Consider the following 23454-nt stretch of genomic DNA (forward strand, 5'->3'; position numbering starts at 1 on the left):
GGCTTATTTCCGAACCACTTATCGGAATGTTTCAAATGATATTGCGTTGAAAAGATATTGATTAGGCGAATCTTTTTCATGTTGAATGTTTTTCCAATTTCTGAATGGTTTTAGTTTAATTTCAGAAATACATAAAAGTGAAGATAACGCCGACACAAGAACATTTCGAAATTGGCTCATCTAGATTGATTAGGTGTGGCATTGCGATATGTTGGAGTATTGGTAGAGTTATATTAGTGCTAATTGTACGTTGAGTTGGTCGATTTGTGCAATCCGTGGTCGTACGGACGATTTCTATGCGTATGATTTTCGTCCAGAAAAAACAGAGTGCATGAGGTGCTCGACTATAGAAGTGAACTTCCTTTATATCTGTTAGTGAACTTCCAGTCGCTGTATAAAAGTTTCAGGCATGTAATAAAATTATACTTCACAGGGACAATGTATGTCTGGATGTATAATTTCCACGTCCTACGCATGCGCTGCCTTCCGAATACACGCGAGCGAACTTTGCGTGGACCAAAAGTGAACTTCGTGATGACACCATTTTTCTCTGTTTTTTCAAGTATAACGTGAACTTCCAAAAAAAATATTTCCAAAAATTATGAACTTCCTAGTACATATGAGTGAATTTCGCTACATTAGCAAGTGAACTTTCAACGGACAAGCAATGGACACAAGTTTCTCAAGTATTCCGGTCATTGCATGGGTTCCAGGCTGGTTTGATTGGCTCCGTGGGGGCACTTATTCCTGTCAGTTGCATTGAAGTATTGTAACCCAGCTGTACCAAATTTAACCTGGCCATTGAAGTATTGTAACCCACCTGTACCAAATTTAACCTGGCACATACATTAACTTCTACTCGGTAAAACTAGAATCATAGCTAGTACATGGCTTGGCAGTAGAGCGCCCTCAAGTGAAGAGATCATACAACTACCAAAGTGAACTTTTATACCGAAATAAAAATACTAAACCCACGATGGACAAATAAAGTAAAACTTCACATTTTCATTTTCAAGTGCATTTTTTATCTTCTAATTTAACTCAAACAGTAACATAAACATAGCGAACTGCTCCAAAATTAAAACTGAACTTTCTCTGTTTAAAAATTCAACATATAAATGAAGAATGAACTCCTGGGTTAGAAAAAAATAAATTTCCATTTTTGTTGTCTATACAGAGCAAAAAAGGAAAATATAAATGAAAGGGAAAAAACTTGCCAAACAACGCACGCCAGTTCTCCTGAACCACAATTTCATGCCCCATGTCTACTAGATACAATACTCATTCAATATACACTTGCATATATGATCAAACAATGATGCATGTGCCTACGCCCTGCATATGCACATGATTTCTTGTCTTGTTGACCTGGACAGATCATGCCTCCCTCCCGCATTGACTCGATCAACCGACCTCTGTCGACTCTACATTGTATCACCTGGGAATCAATCCGGCAATAGTAACATACATGCACCTGGTGGCCAAGTGAGTACACTCACGTATCCATCACAAAGTCTACACCTGCAAAAGAACAACACAACCAAGTTAAAACAGCCAAAGTTGGATTCTTGTTCATGCCAACATACATACTGTAGCTAGCTTAACTACATCTGGATCGAGTAGTACTAAGCACCTTTTGACTTGCCAATTTGAAACCAGAAGCTAGATAGGTACTCCAACTACTAGTTTTCTTAAGAAAAAGGAAATACCCAGGGCAAGTCCAGCTAGTACTCCTAGTTAGAAGAATTGGACCAAGATAAAAAAAAAAGTTAGAAGTGGATCAAGATAACAGAAATGGTGGTGGGTTTCGCTTGACCTGGATCAGGTCGTGTCCCCGTCGAGTAACTTTTCGCCTTAGCTCTGCTTGACGAGAGACCCATGACGCTGGGCTAGAGCATGGTGATGCAGAGGCGCACATTAACCAAAGTTCAGAAATGCGATGAATCACAAAGACATTTGAAATTTTGAATCAATCAATTTGAGAGAGAGAGGGAGAGAGATTTAGCAAGGAACATACATTGTTACCTTATCAGTATCTCTCATAGTTTTCCAGAAAATTGCCGATCGATGTACACCTCCATATTAGGAAGCTGCAAGTAGTAATAAAGGTAGTGAGAAAATGAAATATGTAGACCCATCACAAGATAACAACTTCACTTATGCAGATTCATGTAGGAGTATAATGGGGCAGGAGCAAATCGTTTTGTATAAGATAACTTAAGCATGATGAATTGATACTTTTATCGACAAAAGTGAACCCCCTTTGCTGTACCAAATGAACTTATCAGAGCAATTACAGTGAACTCCAGATTTTTTTTGAACTGTTCTTTTTACGGTGTGTTTTTAACTGAAACTATCAGACAAACTAAATGAACCCCTGAAAAATACAAAGTGAACCGCCCTTATGAATAATGTGAGCTTCTGTTGGTCACCTTACTTATATACAGTGAATTTCCTATTTTCACCAATGTGCACTTCCAAGCAAATACATCCTATTAGTTTCTCTGCAAAATAGAATACAATTAACATCAGTGAGCAATCAACTAAGCATCACCAAGAAATTAGTACCATTACTTCAGATATTAGCATGGTTAATAATAGCAGTAAGAAGCTACAGCATCTCCGCCACATGCACAGCAAGTATAGGAAAACTGAAAGAAGTTATTGGAGGCCGCTTACCAGATTGTACTCATGTCCTATCGGTCCTGTAGCATACTTCAAGATGATAAAAGCATACCACCCAAAATGAACTTCACTTATTTCTGTCAGAACTACAAAAAAGATGTGGCTGAACTGCTATCGGGTGAACTTCCTGTTTTAAGCATGGTTCACACAAAATTGCAGTGAAGCAATTCTTATATTTCGAGATACTAGAGAAATTAACATGGCAGTCTGAAGTGCGCGGATAGAAAAAAAGTGATTTTAATCATGCTTATATGTGTATAGCGAACATTCGAAAAAGTTATCTAAAGTGGATAGTACTGAACAAACAAGGCAATGAAACAAACATGTACCACACATTTAAATTAACACACGGAAGTGGTCGTTTGTTTCCCCTGACAAACACATGTATAACCTAGTAAATAAACATGTGCGCTTTTAACTGTAAATGTCACAGGCTATGCAAATTACCGAAATATGGACAGCGAACTACCCCTGCTAATAATGTTGAAACAATAGCGATATAGTATGTTCACGGGTATTGAAGCAAACTTTAGTAGTGCAAAATTCTAAATACCTGTACTGTCAAACCAGAAAAGAAAACAATTTAAACTTCTGGGATTTTTAAAAGTGAACTTTGTGACAAGGAATAGTGAACTGCCACTGTACATACGGAAAAAATAAAATTCTTGCTATTTTTTGCCTATAAAGAAGTGAGTGCCTTCCTCAGATGATTCGAATATTCAGATCTTAAAAAGAAAAGTGAACCGTTCTGGAAGAGCGAACTGCCTAAAATGAACAAGATGAACTTCGCGACAAAACAAGATGAAGTCCCTGAGTTGTACATGTGAACTTGCATTTTCAATAGAAGCGAACTTCCCGACAAAACAAAAATTTGTGACTAAAAGAAAAGGAGAATTCCTTAAGTTGGACAAGCGGACTTGCATTTTAAATAAAAGCGACCTTCACAGTCTTGTGCTTATGTGTTTTAACTGAAATCAATCTATGAAGTGAGTTTTTTCCAAAATAAAAATGAGTAAACTTCATATGTGAACTAGGTGAAATTGTTTTTTATGTGCTGCAATCTTCCAACATTTGCTCAAATACAAAGCTAGCAACAATCTTTATGCATAAAATCACAAAAGGCAGTAGTTAAGCTAGCAACAATCTTTATGAATAAAATCACAAAATGCGAACTTCTATGCGAGGAAGATGTGAACTTGCGAACAAAATTAAAAAGACGAACTCCCCGATAAAAAAGAGGCAAACTTCAGGTATATGAAGTGAACTCCTTGATTTAAAAATACTTCAGTTCACAAATTATGGTTAAAGTGAACTTATTGTAGTTCACTTATTGAACTTCTGTTTCCAACATTTTAAAAGTGAACTTCATGACACAGAATAGTGAACTGCTAATTTAACTCTCAACAGAAAAAGGTTTAACTTCGCCTGTTGCACCCCACTAAACCACCCCTGCACAACAAGGAACTGCTGACCATGCGTGGCAACGGAAGAACTTCTCAAACAGGAGGAAGTTAACTTCTACGATTAACACAGAATTTTTTTTATTTTTCTATGTATTGTTATCATACCAGAGGCCCATTAAACTGGACACGATTTGTTTTCCAGTGGCATTTTCAGCAACTATGTCGCCGTGCACCACTACAGGTTGCAGCTAACTAAAAATAAAATGCCAACAAGTTTTCAATATGCTTTGTACATCTTGCCGAGAGACTGGAACATGAGCGGTGATGCATCTGAACCAGGAATAGCCACTGAAGCAATAGTTCACCTCAGCGGTTAGCAGCAGTACTGAACTTCTGGATGCATTCGAAGTTAATTTCCAAGCTAAGTGCACTTCTTGAAAACAAAAAACCGAACTTCCCAAATATTGTTTATAGATTGTTGAATACGTATAGAAAGTTGAATTCACAATAACACAAAGTGAATTTTCCTATCTGTGTTTTTTCACATCATCATTTTCATTAATACAGCAAGACATCACTTTTTTCTAGCTTTTTAATCTATGTTTCTGGTGTCAATGTAATGAACCAAACATAAAACAGATGCATTCCATATACCAATTTTTCAAACGAAATTCTCACTCAACTGGATTGCTCCATAATTGAAGTTGTGCCTCTAGTTTTGCTACATATGCACTTCGTGCAGCATATATAACAACCAGAAGTGAATCGTTTGTGCGGGCGAAGACAAAAGAAATTTGTACAATACAAACTGAACTGCAACTTATTGACAAAAACATAGAGAAGTAAACTTCACTTTAACACCAACTCACTGTGATTTTTTTTAACTGGACTTGTCATATTTTTTAATGAGCTTCTAGCTCTGCCATAGTGAAATCTCCGATAGCATATAACAGTTTACTGAGAAAGGAAAATGAACTTCAGCAACGGACAAGGTGCACTTCAGGACTAAAACTAAAAGTGCACTCACCAGATAAATTCTTTTGATTGATCATTTTTAGCCAGATACGAACACTTCTATTTCACATCAGTGGCATCACTAGTAAGCAACAGCGACAGCAATAGTTCATATCAGCGGGAGCATAAATTCTCATCCCTAGAGAGCCTCCTCAATAGGTGGGCATTTAGACATATGTAGTAATCTAAGTTGTAACTCACCATAGTGTCTTCCAAAACAAAGCGCTGAGTCTGTTTGTGAATAAGATTACGTCTGCCAACAGTAACAACTTGAACTTCTCCACATAAATATCCCGAATGATTGACCCACCAACATTACTGTGATTTTCATAAACTGGAAGCATCCCAGCTTTGAGCGCCTACATTTCATCAACATGCATTTAGTATTGGGCCTACACCAACAAGCAACATGTTAGCTCTAAATTAAAGTTTAGTGTTCAAAACAGTTTTGGCTGTAGATGAAAACGATTTTCACTGTCAAGAAAGAGTGAACTTTCAAACATGAAAGATTGAACTTATGCAGAACCTTTTCTCGAAACTACATGAGTTACTTCCTAAAAAAATAAAGTGAACTCCCTTTTGGACCTAATCGGCCTGCTAAAAATAACCAAGAGAACCACTCAATGTTGCACTCAGGTATACGAGCAGGTCCATTTTACTAGACTTCCAACTAACCATTTATGAGCAGTGCACCATCTTTGGATTAAGAAAAAAACGATTTGCACAAAATATGAGTGTACAGCAACACCCTTTACACAGTTCGGTTAATATTTCATAAACACAAGCCATGCTAGACTTTGATGCAACAAGATAACTATAGATTTAGCTAGAGGGCAGTTAGGTATTCACATCAGTACTCTCGTATATGTGCATCAAGAAGGAAATGCAGGGAGCTTCCTAGAGCAGTTTTGAATATGAAAAAATAACTAGGCTATTACTATGAAAAAATAACTAGGCTACTTGGAGCGAGTAGACCGACCCGGGTCTCAATTACCTTAAATGTTGGGTTCCTAGATCTGAACTTCTCATAGACTCTACCGGACGGACAACAAACGAGAGAACGACTTCGGTACTCCCGAACTCCGAAAAATATAATAGTGAGCTTTTACAATAGATGAAATTAACTTCTACTATTTTCCTATCAGCCACAAATCAATAACAGCAGAATGCATAAAATGAACTCCCCTAAAATAAAAATAAAGTAAACTTGCCATTTTACAGAAAGTGAGCTGCAGGTAGATCTGGAACAAAGAGATAAAAAAGTGGTATCTTGTTCTATCCAAACATGTGATAAAAGTGGGTCAACATTCTACGTTTATTACAAACCCATCATGGTTACAATCAAGCTTGGTTACACCATACAATTTGATACATCAAAGTAAAACACAAGTGATATGAACTGATGGTAATTCAGTTAGTACCACACACCATGCAGAAGTACAAGAAAATTAGCAACAAATGCTAACTTCCTTATTGCAAAATAGTGAGCTTCGTGGGTGAATTGAACCCCTTTCGCCAAAAAAATGAATTGTTTGCACTAGACCAATTGAAATTCTTTCTGAAAAGTAAAGTGAATTCCCCAGCCAATAAACAAGACCACTATCTAAGCCTTAATATATGAACTTCCACAATTTTTTGACAATCACAAGGAACTAAATAAACAAGACCACTATCTAAGCCTTAATATATGAACTTTCTAAAAATTGGAAATCCAGTGTCGGAAGGAGTCCTGTTCGCGTTTGTTCTTATTGCGCAACAACGAAATTCATAAAAATAGCTGAAGAATTCAGAGAAGGATCCAAGGCGGCGTCTGGTCAGACCTGCGCGCCTGGGAGGTCGACTCCCTGTGGCGAGCGCCCGGTGAACTCCACACGCTCAATTGGTGGGCTCCCTTTGGCGGCGGCGGTGAACTCCGTGGTGGAGCCCTCGCTCGCCGGCGACAGGGAAGATGGGGGAGGCGGGCCGTCTTGTGCTGGCTGTGGGAAGCGAGGCGGGGCGACGCCGCGGCGGTGGGACGTGGGGCGGCAGCCGCGGCGGCAGTAGGTGGCTGCGCGCGAGGGGGGAGGAGGCCGGGGCCACGCGGTGGACGATGGAGGCCGGGGCCGGGCCTGCGCCTTTGGGGAGGAAGGTTGGGCATCGCGCCGTTGGGGAGGGAGGTCGGGCGGCAGGCCGTCGATAGGATGGCCGGCTACGGCGGCGCGCTGGGTTGGGTGGACTTCCGCGGCGGCGGGCTAGGTGGGTGGACGGCCGGGCGAGGAAGGCCGGAGGGGGAAGGCGGCCATGGGAGCTTGTGGTGTTGGATAAGGCGGGGAAGTTCGAGGGAGTGCTTGCGGGCGTGCGGTTCCGTGGGTTTCGGGCTGGATCGGTCACTTGGTTCGGGTGTGCTTCAGACTGGATCGGTCGGGTTGGTTTGACCGGGAGAAGAAAGTAAGCGGGAATAGGGTTTTCCTCGGGATAAGAAAGTAAGCAGGAATAGGGGTTCGAGAATAGCTATTCTAGAACCCCTCTTAAGGGGGGTTCGAGAATAGTTAGGCTCTATATATATATATATATATATATATATATTATATATATATATATATAGGTCTGCTATTCCGCGTGTTTCACAAGTGAACTTCTCAACGGAATACCAGAATTGCATATTCGTGCAGACAGTATTTCCATGTTGATTTTCAAACCGCTTATCGGAATGATGCATACAATATACCGTTGGATTCGTATATTAATTTCGCATCTTTATCTTGTTTATTGTTTTTCGAAATTCTCTATTGTTTAAAAATAATTTTGAATATACAAAACAACATTTTCGCGGATTTCAGCAATTCCGTGCCTTTTTTGAGGTCTAATTTCCAGAAGGTTCATCGGATTGATGCATATGATATGTCATTGGAAAGCTGTTGACTAGGCGCAACTTTTTCATATAGGTCGTTTTCTCCAATTCTTTATAGTTTAAGAGCAGATTTGAAAAAGAAACATGATTTTACTTTTCGGAACACTAGAATTACATATTTATGCGGACAGTAATTTTAATTTAATGTTTGAATCGCTTATCGGAATGATTCATATAATATACCTTTGGATTCGTACAGTAATTTATCATCTTTTTCGTGTTGATTGTTTTTCCAAATTCTCTATTGTTTAAAAATAATTTTGAATATACAAAACAGTATTTTCGCGGATTTCACTAATTCCGTGCGAGTTTTTGAGGTCTAATTTCTAAACGGTTCATCGGATTGATGCATATGATATGCCATTGGAAAGCTGTTGACTAGGCGCAACTTTTTCATATAGATCATTTTCCCCAATTCTTTACAGTTTAAGAGCAGATTTGAAAAAACATAATTCTATTTTCCGGAACATTAGAATTAAATGTTTATGCGGACAGTATTTTTAATTTAATCTTTGAATCGCTTATCGGAATGATGCATATAATATACTATTGGATTCGTATAATAATTTCGCATCTTTTTCATGTTCATTGTTTTTCCAAATTCTTTATTGTTTAAAAATAATTTCGAATATACAAAACAACATTTTCGCGAATTTCACTAATTTCGTGCAGTTTTTGAGGTCTAATTTCCAAACAGTTTATTGGATTGGTTCATATGATATGCCATTGGAAAACTATTGACTAGGCGCAACTTTTTTATATATATAATTTTCACCAATTATTCACAGTTTAAGAGCAGATTTGAAAAAACATGATTCTACTTTTCGAGTTCCAACTCGAAATTTTGTTGAAAAGATATTGATTAGGTGCAACTTTTTCGTGTTCAATTTTTTACAACGAACTTCCTCGAGGTACAATGTGAACTTCGGGACGTTACGAAGTGAACTGTCATTTTGACCAAAGTGAATTTCAACAAAATGTAGTTGTACGACGTATTTTAAAGTGAACTTCCATGAGATGGAAAGTGTACTTCCACGCGGTACAAAGTGAAATTCATTTTTTACAAAAGTGAATACCCACAAGAAGTAATTTTATCGGCGTGCAAAAAGGTGAACTTCTACGTGGTGCCAAGTGAACTTCCTCGTAGTGTACAAAGTGAACTACTTGTTTTAACCTAAGTGAATTTTGACAAAAAAAAGTATTTCAGCTTGTTTGACAAAACGTAATGTGAACTTTCGAAAAATGATGTGAACTTCCGGAAAAAGTAAAGTGAACTTCCGAAAAAAAGTTAAGTGAACTTCCGAAAAATGAAGTGAACTTCCCGAAAATGAAGTGAACTTCCCAAAAAAAGTAAAGTGAACTTCCGAAAAAACTAAAGTGAACTTCTGAGAAATGAAGTGAACTTCCCGAAAAATGAAGTGAACTTCCGAAAAAAGTAATGTGAACTTTTCAAAAATGAAGTGAACTTCCCAAAAAATGAAGTGAACTTCCGAAAAAGTAATGTGAACTTCCAAAAATGAAGTGAACTTCCCAAAAAAATGAAGTGAACTTCCGAAAAATGAAGTGAATTTCCCAAAAAAATGAAGTGAACTTCCGAAAAATGAAGTGAACTTCCCAAAAAAATGAAGTGAACTTCCAAAAAAGTAAAGTGAACTTCCGAAAAATGAAGTGAACTTCCCAAAAAATGAAGTGAACTTCCCAAAAAAGAAAAGTGAACTTCCGAAAAATGAAGTGAACTTCCCAAAAAAGTGAAGTGAACTTCCGAAAAATGAAGCGAACTTCCAAAAAATGAAGCGAACTTTCAAAAATGAGTTCGGCGGTATGTGGCGTGGGTTTGATAGTAGGCGGGATGGAGTCGGCGGGAGGTAAGGTAGGGTGGGGTCATCGAGAGGTGGTGTGGGTGGGATCTTCGGAAGTTGGAGGTGTGGGGTTGGTGGGTGGTGGTGGTGGGGTAGGGTCGACGAGAGGTAGGGTGGGGTCGACGGGCGGTGGGGTTGGCGGGGTCGTAGCTAGGTGGGGTGGGGTTGGCGGGAGGTGGGTGGGTTGGGCCGGCGGAAGGTTGGATGGGATTGGGTAGTTGTGTCGGGTTTAGAAGGTCTTTAGAGATGGGTTGTAGAATAACTAGTCTATAACATCTCGGGGGGGGTTCGAGAATAGTCTTGCTCTATATATATATATATATATATATATATATATATATATATATATATATATATATATATATATATATATATACACAGCACTATTACGCAACCGGTTGCGGAATAATATTCGAGCACCGACTTGTACTTTCCTGGACACAAGGTTGCACTTCCCGGATAACGGGGTTCAACTTTACGTCGAACTTACCCGAACTTCCCGTTTTTCTTCAAAGGTACCGATTACACCTCGAGTTTCTCAACCATTTGTCGAAACTATGCAAATACTATACCGTTGGATAGATAATGAAAAACCGCAACTTTTTCATGTTCACACTTTTCACAGATTTTGCACGGTTTAAATTTAATTTTGAAAATACGAAAACGCTTCTATATGGCCAGAAAACGAACTTTTAGTTCAATTTTCGAATCGCTTATCGAAACTGTGCAAATGATATACCGTTGGAAAGATAATGAAATTGCGCAACTTTTTCATGTTTTACGTTTTTTCTAAATCTTAACAGTTTTTGAACAATTTTGAAAATACCGAAATTCTGACGTACTCAAAAAACGAGCGGACAGTAATTTGGATGATTTGTTTCAACCGTATGTCGGAATGATGCAAATGATATGGCGTTGGAAAGCTATGGACTAGGCGCAACTTTCATATTGCAATTGTTTTCTCTAATTCCTTACAGTTTAAGAGAATAACTGGAATTACTCGTCCACTTTGTTTTATGTGACGGGCACCGAATGATTTCCCCGCGATTTCCATGCAGTATATTTAAAAAATGGAAAAGATATATGGTTGGAAAGGTGTAAAAATGGCGCATCTTTTTCGTATCTACCATTTTTGCCAAATCCGAACGATTTAAAACTAATTTTACAAGTTTTGAAGTCATGTTTCCGGTATATTTTGTGGGATAACGATTTCAATTTGATGGATTAGATCCATTTATTTGTTATAAAATGTTGTAGGTAATGAAATTATACATATACTCTATCATATAAAGCTTTTGGTAACAATGATTTAAGTGGTTGATGATCAAATCGATGAGATTTGGTCAATAGATTTCCGCCCCGTAAAAACAGAGCACTGAACTTACTTCGACATGAACTTGTACTTATCGGGCAATGCGGTTGTACTTCTTGGTGCGGTTTCATGAAAGTGTTCAGTAAAATAGAGCTATAACTTTCTTGTACACCGTCAATTTGAGGTCCATGGCCACACAAAATGTGCAGCACAACCACGAGCATCTGAACTTCTCGCGACATGTACTTGTACTTCCTGGCCTTCGTGGTTGTACTTCCGGAAATATTTCCATACTAGTGTGTTTACAATAAATAAACATGTGTTTCGGAATGATAGTTTTAGATTTTCCCTAGCCTCTATTTAAGAGATTCTGCACTTCCTGGATCTTAATATTTGAACTTCCCAACATTGCTATGTGAACTTATGTGTGAGTATTTTCTTTCTACAATTTGCAGTTCTGTAATTACTGTTTGTACTTCCTGTTGTCTCCGCTTGTACTTCTCAGAATAACTCCTTGTACTTCCTCACGGATGACGGGATTATTTTGTTTTTCGTACATTTGAATTATGTCAGTTTTTGTACTTCCTATATTAAGTGGGTGTACTGCTGTTTATCGAATGGTTGTACTTCTCTCCGTCAACTATTTGAATTTCCTCTTGGGTGATGGGATTATTTCGTTTTTTTACATTTGGATTTTGTCGGTTTTCTTGTACTTTCTATAATAGGTGCTTGTACTACTCGTGTCGAACGGTTGAACTTTCCCGGATAACAGGGTTGACCTTTCTGTTGGAACTTACTTGAACTTCCCGTTTCTTCAAAGCTACTAATTATACTTTGTTTTATCAACCATTTATCGTAATTGTGCAAATGATATACCACTAGATAGATAATGAAAAACCGCAACATTTTCATGTTCACACTTTTCACACATTTTGCACGGTTTAAATTTAATTTTGAAAATACGAAAACGTTTCTATATGGCCAGAAAACGAACTTTTCCTTTGATTTTTGAACCCCTCATTCAAATTGTGCAAATGATACACCGTTGGATAGATAATGAAATTTCACAATTTTTTCATGTTTTGAGTTTTTTCAAATTGCACACAGTTTTTGACTAATTTTTAAAATACCAAAATCCTGGACGTATTAAAAAGCGAGCGGACAGTAATTTGGGCGATTTGTTTCAACCGTATGTTGGAATGATTCAAATGATATGGCGTTGGAAAGCTGTGGAGAAGGCACAACTTTTTAATTTGCATTGTTTTCTCTAATTCGTTACGGTTTAAGAGAACAATTAAAATTACCGTCCGCCCGTTTGTATTAACACGCACCAAATGATTTGCCCGCAAATACAAAATGGTATATTCAAACGGAGCAATCGATATACCATTGGAAAGGCATCAACAAGCCACATATTTTTTGTATCTAACATTTTCCTAAATCCATACAGAGTCGAACAAATTTTGAAAGTTCGAAAATCACACCAGTCGTGTTCTTTGCGAGATAACGACTTGAATTTGATGGATTATATCCATTTATTTGTTGTGAAATGCAGTCGATAATGAAATTAGACACATACTCTACCATATAATGTTTTTGGTGAAAACGATTGAGGTGTTCGGTTATCAAATCGATGAGATTTGACCAATAGATTTCCGCCCCGTAAAAACAGAGCACTGAACTTCCCACGACATGAACTTGTACTTCTCGGGAAATGAGGTTGCACTTCTCAACGTGATTTCACGAAAGTGTTTAGCAAAACGGCTATATTTTTCTCATACGATGTCCATTTAAGGTCCACGACCACACAAAATGTGCAGCACAACCAAGCGCATATGAACTTCCCGCGACATGTCCTTCTACTTCTTGGCCTTCGTGGTTGTACTTCCAGGAAATGTTTCTTAATATTTGAACTTCCAAACATTGCTATGTGAATTTATGTGTGAATTTCTTTGGACAATTTGCAGTTCCTGTAATTACGCTTGTACTTCATGTAGTCTTCGCTTGTACTTCTCGGGATAACTCCTTGTACTTCCTCACGGATGACGGGATTATTTTGTTTTTCCTACATTTGTATTTTATCCGTTTTGTTGTACTTCCTATATTAAGTGGGTGTACTGCTGGTGTCGATTGGTTGTACTTCTCCGTCAACTATTTGAATTCCTCTTGGGTGACGGGATTATTTCGTTTTTTTAACATTTGGATTTTGTCGGTTTTCTTGTACTTCCCATAATATGTGTTTGTACTACTCGTGTTGAATGGTTGTACTTTTTTTGTCAACTATTCGGTTCGTCGGAGGTGATGGGATTATTTTGTTTTTACTACATTTGGATTTTGTCGGCTTCCTTGTACTTCATATAATAAGTGCTTGTATTGCTCGTGTCGAATAGTTGTACTTCTCATCATCAAGTATTTGAAATTTTGGTGCCAACGATTGAGGTGTTCGGTGATCAAAACGATGAGATTTGCACAATAGATTTCCGCCCCGTAAAAATAGAGTATTGAACTGCTTGGTGACACGCACTTGCACTTCTCGTCCTATGAGGTTGAATTTCCCTACGAAATTTTGAACTGCCTACCTGCAAGGTTGACCTGCGCGCCTACCAAGATTGAATTTCCCACCCGTTATGGTTGAACTTCATGCCTGTTATAGTTGAACTGCGTGCCCCTACCATTCTATCAAGGATAGCGAAAATTAACTTATACTGCTAGGACAAAATGGTTGTACTGCCGGGATTACAATGCTTGAACTGCCCAAACTACAATGATTAGTTCACATTTCCTAGCTTCACTAGCAGATCGGAGATATTGGCTGCGGAGATATTGGGAGACTACAATGGTTGTGCTGTCAAGACTATAATGATGTGTACTGACCGGGTCTTAACGAGTTCACTGCCGAGACTATAACGATTGTACTGGCGATTCTTAATGATTGTACTGCTCATTTATTCCCGCAATGAATAATTTTACTTCTCTCGTGATGAACTATTTTTGAGGGATACATCTGTTGCTTCAAATAGTTGTACTTCTTTGACTGAATTGTTGTACTTATCGGAATCACTTTTGTGTATTTATCTAATTTATGTACCTCGTAATACTATTTTAAATGGTGCACCAGTGGAACATCAGGGTATTTTCATAATTCTCGACAATGTAATTCTGAACTACACTTGTACTTATTGCAACAATACAAATCAATATTATTTTCCTTTTAGAGGACATTTTTAGTGACATGTTGAATGAGCATATGCGCAAACAGGTAACAAAAAAGATCTAAAATTGCTAATGCATGTTGTACAGCCGTCGGGTGGTGGAGGCGGAAATCGCAGCCGTGGTGCACGTGTGTGCTGGCAATGGTAATGCACAAGTACTTCTTTGCACGGATCAATCATTGGTGCTATTCATTTCTCAATGCATGCTGTAAAAAAGTAAATAGAAAAATAAGAGCGTTTCTACACGATTGCACTTCCAGTGAATTAACGTTTGTACTGTCTGTGTGCTTTGTGTGACTGCATCTTTAAAGAAAAAAGTATTCGGCACCGCGCTCGAGAGCTACAGCGATGGAATCGCGTGAGAAGACGAGTCCGAGGTCCTTTCACACGCCAGCGAATGCACATGCACTGCTCGCCTGAAGCAGTGTGTACTGCCGAATAGAATACATGATAAACAGGGCTGAGCCCGGTGGACACTTGACCAGAAAAAAGAAAAGCAAAACAGCCCCCAAATCGATGGTTCACGGAGGCCCTGCATGCGTGCTTTGTGGAGAAGAAACGCCGGCGGTAGCTTCGCAGCAGGCCGGAGGAGATAGCGGGGACGACAAGTGCTGGGGCAAGGAATTTCTCCTCTCTCCATCTCCGGGATGGCCTCCGCGAGGACACAAAGGTCTGCATGACGCGCGGTCGCATCGAGCAAGAGAAACGGCGGAAGACATGCTGTGGCGGCGCGGCAGACATGCTGTGGTCCGGTGATGCGAGGGCGGGCGCGGCGGAGGTGGGGCCCTACTGCGGTGGGGTTGACCCAGTCCGGCGGCGAGAAGGGGCATGGGGCGGTGAGCATGAATGCATGATTAGCAGGGGACGGGCCTGTCGTGATTTGGAGAAGCGGCGCAGCGACCGACGGTTGTGAAATCGGCTGGCGCCGGCAGCGCGCGCGAGGTCGTGGCCTCGTGCGGGAGAAGTGCCGCTCGATTTTGGTGGGGCGGCGACGGCGCGTGGGGCCTGGTGCGGTGGCGGGCGAGGTAGGACTGGCCGGCGGCGGCTCTAGCGGCGCGTGGCCAGCAGCAGCCCGGGCGGCGCGTGGCCGAGGAGGGCGAAGAGTGGAGAGAGGCGGCTCCGGCGGCGCATGGCTGACGGGAGCAAGGAGGGCGAAGCGTGGCCGGCGGTGGCTCTCTTCGTCGCGTGGAGGTTGGGGAAATCGTGGGAGGTAAGGAGGTGGGAGACAGATTGAGGCGTGGGGCTGTTTTTTCACCACATCGCTGCCTTATAGAGCCGGTTGGTGCTCAGAATAATATTCCGAGCACCGGTTTCAGAATAGTGCGACCCTATATATATATAGGAAAATGCTTCTATACAGGCGGAGGCTGCGATGGATTACAACCTCCGGGTTGACCGCACGACGCGTGTCCCAGAACGCGATAAATCATATGGGTCCCTCCCGTGACCTTATCTTCTCCTTGCGTCTTCTTTCTTCCCCAACCGAGCTCTGTGGTTGTTCCCAATCTTCTCCATTCCCATAGATTTTCCCAGCGAGCGACTGCCCCGGTTCCCTGCCGGCGGCCACGCCTTTCTCCTCCCGCCGGCGGCCACGCCCTTCTCCTCCACGCAGACTTCTCATGCAGCCGCGCCCCGCCCACCTAGGCTCCTCCAATGATGCAGTCAGGCCACAGCCGGCGGTAGCTTGCGGTCGAGAAATCCAGCGAGATGGAGAAGCTGCTCGCCGGCGGTGTGGTGGAGTTAGGCGTGGCTTTTTATGGGGAAGCTGCTGCAGACTGCAGTAAGAGGGAGATGGCTCCACAGGCGGTCAACCTTGCTACAGTAAGGGGAGGCGACGCCATGGCCGTGCTACAAGGCCAGGACGCCGGTGCTTCTACAACAGGTCGGCACTGCTTCGAGCGGCGGCTGTAGCTGCTGCAAGGGGAGGCGGCGCCACGGCGGTGCTACAAGGCAAGGCTGCCGGTGCTACTATAGCAGGCCTCCGCTGCTTCGAGCGGCGGCGGTAGCTGCTACAAGGGGAGGTGGCGCTGCTGCGAACCACGAGTCTGGGCGGTGGCGGCGGAGCCCACCGCTGGTGCTGCAAACGCCGGCCGCCGGAGCTGCAAATGTCAGCCTCCGGAGTTGCAAAGGTTGATAGCGAGCTGGCCGCAAGAAGTGGAGGGCGCCGGCCGCCGGCCGCCGGAGCTGCAAATGTCAGCCTCCGGAGTTGCAAAGGCCGATAGCAACTGCTGCAAGCGGTGGAGGACACCGGCCGCCGGACTCCGGCAAACGCCGATAGCAGCTGCTGCAAGCGGTGGCGGCGATGCTGCAAGGAGGACGTACAGGTGCTGAGGTGCTGCAAGGAGAGACGGCGGTGCTTCTAGCCGGAATTTAGGCGCTGCCGGTGCCGGACTTTTCATTCGTGTGTCAGGTTTAATGGTGTGCGTTGTGGGCCGTTGTTTCTGCCTGGTGAATTTTTTTGGTTTCCCCTTTTTTCTTGTGGTGGGAAGAGGGAAGCTGTACGCGCGTGGGTTGGCCCTGGAGGACACGTGTCGCTCGGAAGACTCGGAGGTTCGGAGGAAATAATCCTCCGAAGGATCCTCAGCACTGTCCATATATATATAAGGTTGCACTGATTCAAGCCAGGTCTCGAGAATATTATTCTGAGCACCAACTGCACTGTATAGGAGCGCTCGGAAATAACGGAAATATCCCCGCCGTGTAGGATTTAGTTTATCCCCTACCTCAAGCCATTCCCGACCAAGCCCAATTCCAATCCCCTGGTTCTACTCGCCGCAATCAGAGAGACAGCTCCCCCGTGCCACGGCTTGCCGGAATCCGGTGCCGCCGACCGAGCCCCTCCGCGCCGCTGCTCGACGGCCTTCCACACCGCTGCCCGAGGGCCAACCGCGCCGCAGGAGGGGCATCCGCGCCACCACTGGATGGGCCGCCGTGACGCCGCACGAGGGGCATCCGGGCCGCCGCACGAGGGGCCGAAGCGCCGCCGCTCGAGGGGCTCCGAGTCACCGGCAACCTTGCTTCCCGACGACCCTGTATTCCCGCATCCCCTGGCTCCAAGCTTCGGCCGCGCGATGCCAAATCCTCAGCTCGCTCTCCATCACGGCCAGCTGCGTCACCTGCCCGATTACCTGTCAACTGCAGCTGCCGGATGCCTGAACGAGAAGTGCAAGATACGGGGATGAGCAGTTATGCGTTTCATGGCGTCTGTTCGTGCTGCCAGATCCTGGCGCCTGTTTTTTCTTTGATTATTGTTGTTTTTCTTTTCTGGACAAAAGCGCAGTGTGTGTGGTTCCTGCTTGTTCTGCTGGTTGTGACTGCACTACAGGAGGAGTGCTGATTCATGGCTTCGACAATCGACTGTTTAGGAGCTGGCACTGCAGGATCGTCTCCGTGCAAAAGCTTCTCCACTTTAGGGGATTTGTGACTTTTTCACTTTTCTGAATCTCTATACATCTAAAACTAAAGACCTGAACGTCGTGTCATCATGTATGTATGCGTCCTCCACTTTATGATCTCTCGCACAAGTTTTTGGAGATGATGTTCTAATGAGAAAACGTACTGTTGCATACTACTAGTAGCCAGTGCAAGCACCTTGGTACGTACAGTACACATACTTTAGAGGAATGCAATACCGCTGCAAAAAAAAATCTATGAATTAATTAATCAATTTTAAGATAGCTACTTTAAGCAATCATTCTCAGGAAGTACAAGACATTATTCTCGGGCAGTATACATGTATGTTTAAACAAGTATAATCATTCCTTAGTGCAACTGGCTGTGAAAAGCTAAGGGCTACTATGGAAAATCAGCAGGGGAAGACGAGTCCTTGTTGCATTGCTTGCCCATGATTTCTGAATATTCGTAGGAATGAAAACTTGGTGTGAGGTAGCATCAGTGCAATGTCATGGACATGTAAGAGCATCTCCAGCCGCGTCCCCCAAACCGTCCCCCAAACCGCGCCGGATCGAGCGTTTGGGGGACGTGTTTCGTTCGTGCCGCGTTTGGGGGACGTCGCTCCCCAGCCGCGTCCCCCAAACGCCGCCCCCAAACATTTAAAATAATTTTTCTAGCATTTTTATTTCAATTTCCACAAACTAATACATAATTTGGAACGTGGTTTACACGAAAACACAGTTTGGAACATGGTTTTCCACAAACTAATACATAGTTTGAACCATGGTGGACACAAATATAAAATATTGCAAAGAAACTAAACCTAACTAGGCCGTGCATCGAAGGTTTCGTGTGTTCGCTGCTAAGAAAGAACACTCGAGGGCACACCCAGATCACCTAAACTGGAAAATCCAGCGGGAGGATGGTGCCCTTGTTGGTTCTACCGATGAGGCGAACAGGCGAAACCTCCGTGCACGTTTTCGCTGCGAAGAAACAACACTCATTCGGTCGTCCTCCTCGTCGGTGCTTCGTCGTCGTCCCTGTCGACGTGGTAGTCCCGGAGGCAGCGCCTCTCGTCGAAGACCTTGACGCTCATGTCCCCTGTTGCCGAAGTAGGAGAACACGAGGATGAAGCCGGCTTGGAGGCCGTGGTGGCGCGCGAACTTCTCCCGGCCGATGTTGAAGTACATCTTGCCGCGCGCGTCGTAGATCGCCTTGACGATCCACCGGCGGTAGCCGCACGAATGCTCCCGCAGATGCATCGTGCGCGGGCGTACGCCGCCGACGTACTCGGCGAAGGAGTCCGGCAGCCTCCGGATGCCGCGCGGGTCGCCCTCGAGGACGTGGACGAACTCGAACAGGACGTCCGGCTCCACGTCCATCTCCGACGATGATGAAGGCGGCGGCGTGGAAGGCGACGGCGAGCGTTCAGCCGCGCCGCGGCCACGACCACGACCACGACCACGGCCGCGGCCGCGAGGTCCGCCTCCGCCTCTACCAGACATGGCGTCGAGTCTTGTTGAGAGATGGTGGCGGCTAGGGTTTGGGAGAGAGGCGCTAGGGTTTGTGTGTGAGAGGGACGATGAGAGGCGCCCTTTTATAGGCCGGAGGGAGGCGGAGGAGCGGTGGCGCTCATTAACGCCGGCACGCGGAGCTAGGCGCGACGGGACGCGTCGGCCGTGCCCTCTGCGGGAACCGCACCGTCGCTGCGCGTCAATAACTTCCGTCGCGAGGTAGGCGACGGTTAGGTTTAAATTAATTGTGCCGGCCGACGGGTCGGCCCCGCCACTCCCCGCCTCGCTTTCGTTGTGTCCGGCGTCCCCGGTGCGTCCCCTGTGGGACGGGAACGGGCTCGGGGCGCCGGACACCGAATGGGGGCGCGCCGGACGAAAAAGGGCTTTGGGGGACGCGGCTGGAACGCTTTTTTTGTCCGGCGCGCCCCAAATCGCTTTGGGGGACGGTTTGGGGAACGCGACTGGAGATGCTCTAAGGAGAGGAGGAAGCGGCGTTCTGCTCTTCTTAAATCGAGGTCTTCTCTTTTCTCTTCCTGTCTAAAGTTCGACAACAAGGCGAGTTGCCGATTGACCGCCCTACCTCCGGCACCTCCCATCATTCCAGCAATAATCATTTTTCCCATGGCCGGCAGCTGCTCCCAGCGAGATGCCCTGTGGTCTGAACTTCAGAAACTAAAGAAAATGAACAGGGTTGTTGCTCTTGTCTAAACTGAACTTTAGTAACGCCCTTACTAAGAATTACAAATGTGTGCATCAGAAAGAGCATTTTATACACGTTTGTGCTCTAATTGCTCATAAACACAAGACGTAAAATGGAAGTGCAGACACACACATTTAGTAGAGATAGTGCTAGGAAGCTAGTAAATGATACCGTGTCAGCTTGACTGTATTAGTAAAAAATCCAGTAAACAACATTTCTTTCTGAGATGTAGCAAACGTTGATTGTAGGGCAGTACAAATGGATGAAATAGGCATTGCACGCCTCCTATTTCATAAGTACACTTCCCGTAGGAGCTTCAATGTGCATTACTTTCTAAAGTTTGAATGATACGGAAAAAAGGACCCGCCCGCCGCCGACCAGCGCTCCGCCTCTCACTCAGCACCATTGCTCCTCCCAGCGTGCCGTCACTCTAATTGCTCATAAGCACAAGCCATTTGCATGATGAGTACATGCTCATCAAAGTTATCCCGTGGGAAGTGCAAGCTGTGATTGCGATAAGTACAAGTAGTGACTATAGGAAGTACAAACAACTATCCTTGCAGTGCATAAAAATAAATAAAAATCATCCAAAAAATTTATTCCATCGCTATCCTTGATAGATTGATAGGGCAGGCAGTTCAACCTTCACAGGGCCCTAATCAAGCGCCGTCGGCAGAGATGGTCGCATCGACGGCGGCCGCTGCCCCCACGACAACGTGGGTCGCCGCAGGCTCCTTCCCCATGACCTTCCAACTCGTCCTGCGAGTCCGCTGCCGCCGGCGTGATTCCCTGCGACGGAACGAGTTGCGGCGACCCTGTTCTGCTAGGCCGCTCGCGAATTTCTTCCTGCAGGTGCATTGGTCTATTGTGCAAATCTCATCATTTTGATCACCGACCACCTCAATCTTTGGCACCAAAAATGTTATATGGTAGAGTATGAGTCTAATTTCATTTCTCGGAAAGTATACACACCAACATTGGGAAGTACAACTGATTAGTGTTAGGAAGCACACAATTTTCCTTGTAGTATATTAAAAATAATATATCATTCGATTTTTATGTCACATGAAGTACAAGAAAAGATTTTTAGAAGTACAAGCAACAATTACAGGAAGTATAACCACCGATTATAGGAAGTACATGAAATCCGACAAAATCCAAATGTAGAAAAAACAAAATAATCCCGTCATTCGTGAGGAACTTCAAATACTTGACGATGAGAAGTACAACCATTCGACACGAGAAGTACAACCACTTATTATAGTAAGTACAAGAAAACCGAAAAAATCGAAATGTAGAAAACACAAAATAATGTAGTCATCCGAAGTTAAGTTGAAATACTTGCGGTTGAGAAGTACAACCTTTCGGCTCGAGCAGTGCACCCACTTAATATTGGAAGTACTAGAAAAGAAACTAAAAACCAATGTAGAAAAAACAAAATAATCTTGTTATCCACGAGGAAGTTAAAGTACTTGACGGTGAGAAGTATAACCATTCGACACGAGCAGTACAAAAGCTTAATATATGAAGTACAAGAAAACCGAGAAAATCCAAATGTACAAAAAATGTAATCCGGTTATCCGCGAGGAAGTTCAAATACTAGAGACTGATAAGTACAACCATTTATCATGAGCAATACAAGAACTTATTATAGGAAGTACAAGAAACCAACAAAATCCAAATCTAGAAAAAAAATCTCGTCACGTGCGTGGAAGTTCAAATTGTTGATGCTGAGAAGTATAACCAGTCGACACGAGCAGTACACCCATTTAATATAGGAAGTACAAGAAACCCAACAAAGTACAAATGTAGTAAAAACAAAATAATCCCGTCATCTGCGAGGAAGTTCGAGCAGTGATTCCGATAAGTACAGGCGGAGATAATAGGAAGTACACGCGGTAATTACAGGAATTAAAAGTGTTCAAAGAAAATACCCCCACATAAGTTCACATAGCAAAAAAATAATAATCCCATCACCCGTAAAAGAAGTTCATATAGTTGACAATGAGAAGTACAACCATTCCGCTCCCCCTATAGCTACACCACGCATCCATCCCCGAAGATCTGCCGGACGAGCTCTCCACTTACCGGCGGCCGGCGGCGCCCCGCAGTCCCCCTGCATCGAGCGGCCTGTGGCGCCGTGTTGTTTCTCTCAGCATCCACATACCGAGCAGACGCCTCCTCCCTATCCTCCACGCCTCCATCCCCTCAACCTGCCACTCGTCCTTGCCCAGTCCGGTTGTCTAACCTCGTTGTTCTTCCTTTCTTATTCATTTGTTTTGTCTATAGCTGCAATTGGCGCTTCTCCACTTTGCTCAAATTGATTTTATCCATCCAATTTTATTTTTTACAGAAAATATGGAGTGCCTGGAGGTGATGAAGAAGCATATGAAGATGGTTGAGAAGATCTAGGTACACTTGTGCAATCCCCGTTCGGTTCTCTGTTTGATCCAAGGTTCGTAGTGGACGCAAGCCTGTATAATTTGTCGCTTGCTGGTTCTTATTCTGAGATTACGATGCTTCCTGTGAATTTTCAGGCATCATACAGGAAGTTCGTGGCGGATGTGCAAGTCATCTGCAGCTCGTGGTACTGCAGAGAGAGAGAGCAGATTCATCTCTCGTTATTTTAGTTCTGTTCGAAATGTTGCTCAAGCTTCCTTCCACGCAACCTGTTTGACATGGGTTAGATGTGCTGCTGCTAGAAGTTCGATTGATTTGCAACTTAGGTTAGCTAGTACACGTTCTCGCTGGATCCTATAGATTGGGGATGAATTTTGTACTGGTTGATCTCGGTGAAAAGATGATGTATCTTTTCTGCTTAATTTGTCCTCCCATTTGTGCAGATAGTCAGTTAGTTTGTGCTATCTGTAGTTGCAGTTTTCTGGCTCCGGTTTACTTTTTCTGAATATTGTATGTTCATGGCGAAGCTGTTCAGAGCTTATGCAATTTCCAAGTCTGTAGGCACATGGTGCAACCTATCTATTCCAAGAATTGTTTTGTACTCAGCATGCTAGTTAGAAGGGATTCTTGTTCATAGTTATTATGCTGTTTTTAATCAGCTACGGACATTTTGTCTCATTAGTTTTTGGAGTTGGGGAGAAGTGTTTCAGAAACAACAACACCATGCCTTAAAACGGACCATGTCTTCAAACTGAAACTTAAGAGCACTTTTAGAATTTCGAAGTTAGAGTAGATGATCAACAACGATGTATGATCAATTAAAAAATATGGTTGAGATGCCCTATGTTAATTAAGGAGTTTCTATATGTATATCATCTTGTAACTCAATATGAGTCCCATGGGGATTATTTTTTCATTTACTTGTATACATGAACTATTAAATCCCTAAACTAAGTACTTGGACGATCGGTAAATCGGTACCGAAAGCCCCATCACAAAGGTACGGCTTACCTCGGCGTAGGTGCTTGTAGAGAAATTTAAATCCATAAATCCTAAGTACTCGGATGGTTGG

General features: G+C 43.2%; 1 long non-coding RNA gene across 1 annotated transcript; it reads left to right on the forward strand.

Moving 5' to 3' along the window:
* The first annotated feature begins 22235 nt into the window (after nucleotides 1–22235).
* LOC124698415 lies at nucleotides 22236–22987 on the forward strand. Its single transcript, XR_007000962.1, has 2 exons — nucleotides 22236–22437; nucleotides 22520–22987. It is a non-coding gene; the product is annotated as an uncharacterized LOC124698415 (long non-coding RNA).
* The last annotated feature ends 467 nt before the right edge of the window (nucleotides 22988–23454 follow it).

The sequence above is a fragment of the Lolium rigidum genome, chromosome 3 (assembly GCF_022539505.1).
Source record: "Lolium rigidum isolate FL_2022 chromosome 3, APGP_CSIRO_Lrig_0.1, whole genome shotgun sequence".
Lineage (NCBI taxonomy): Eukaryota > Viridiplantae > Streptophyta > Magnoliopsida > Poales > Poaceae > Lolium > Lolium rigidum.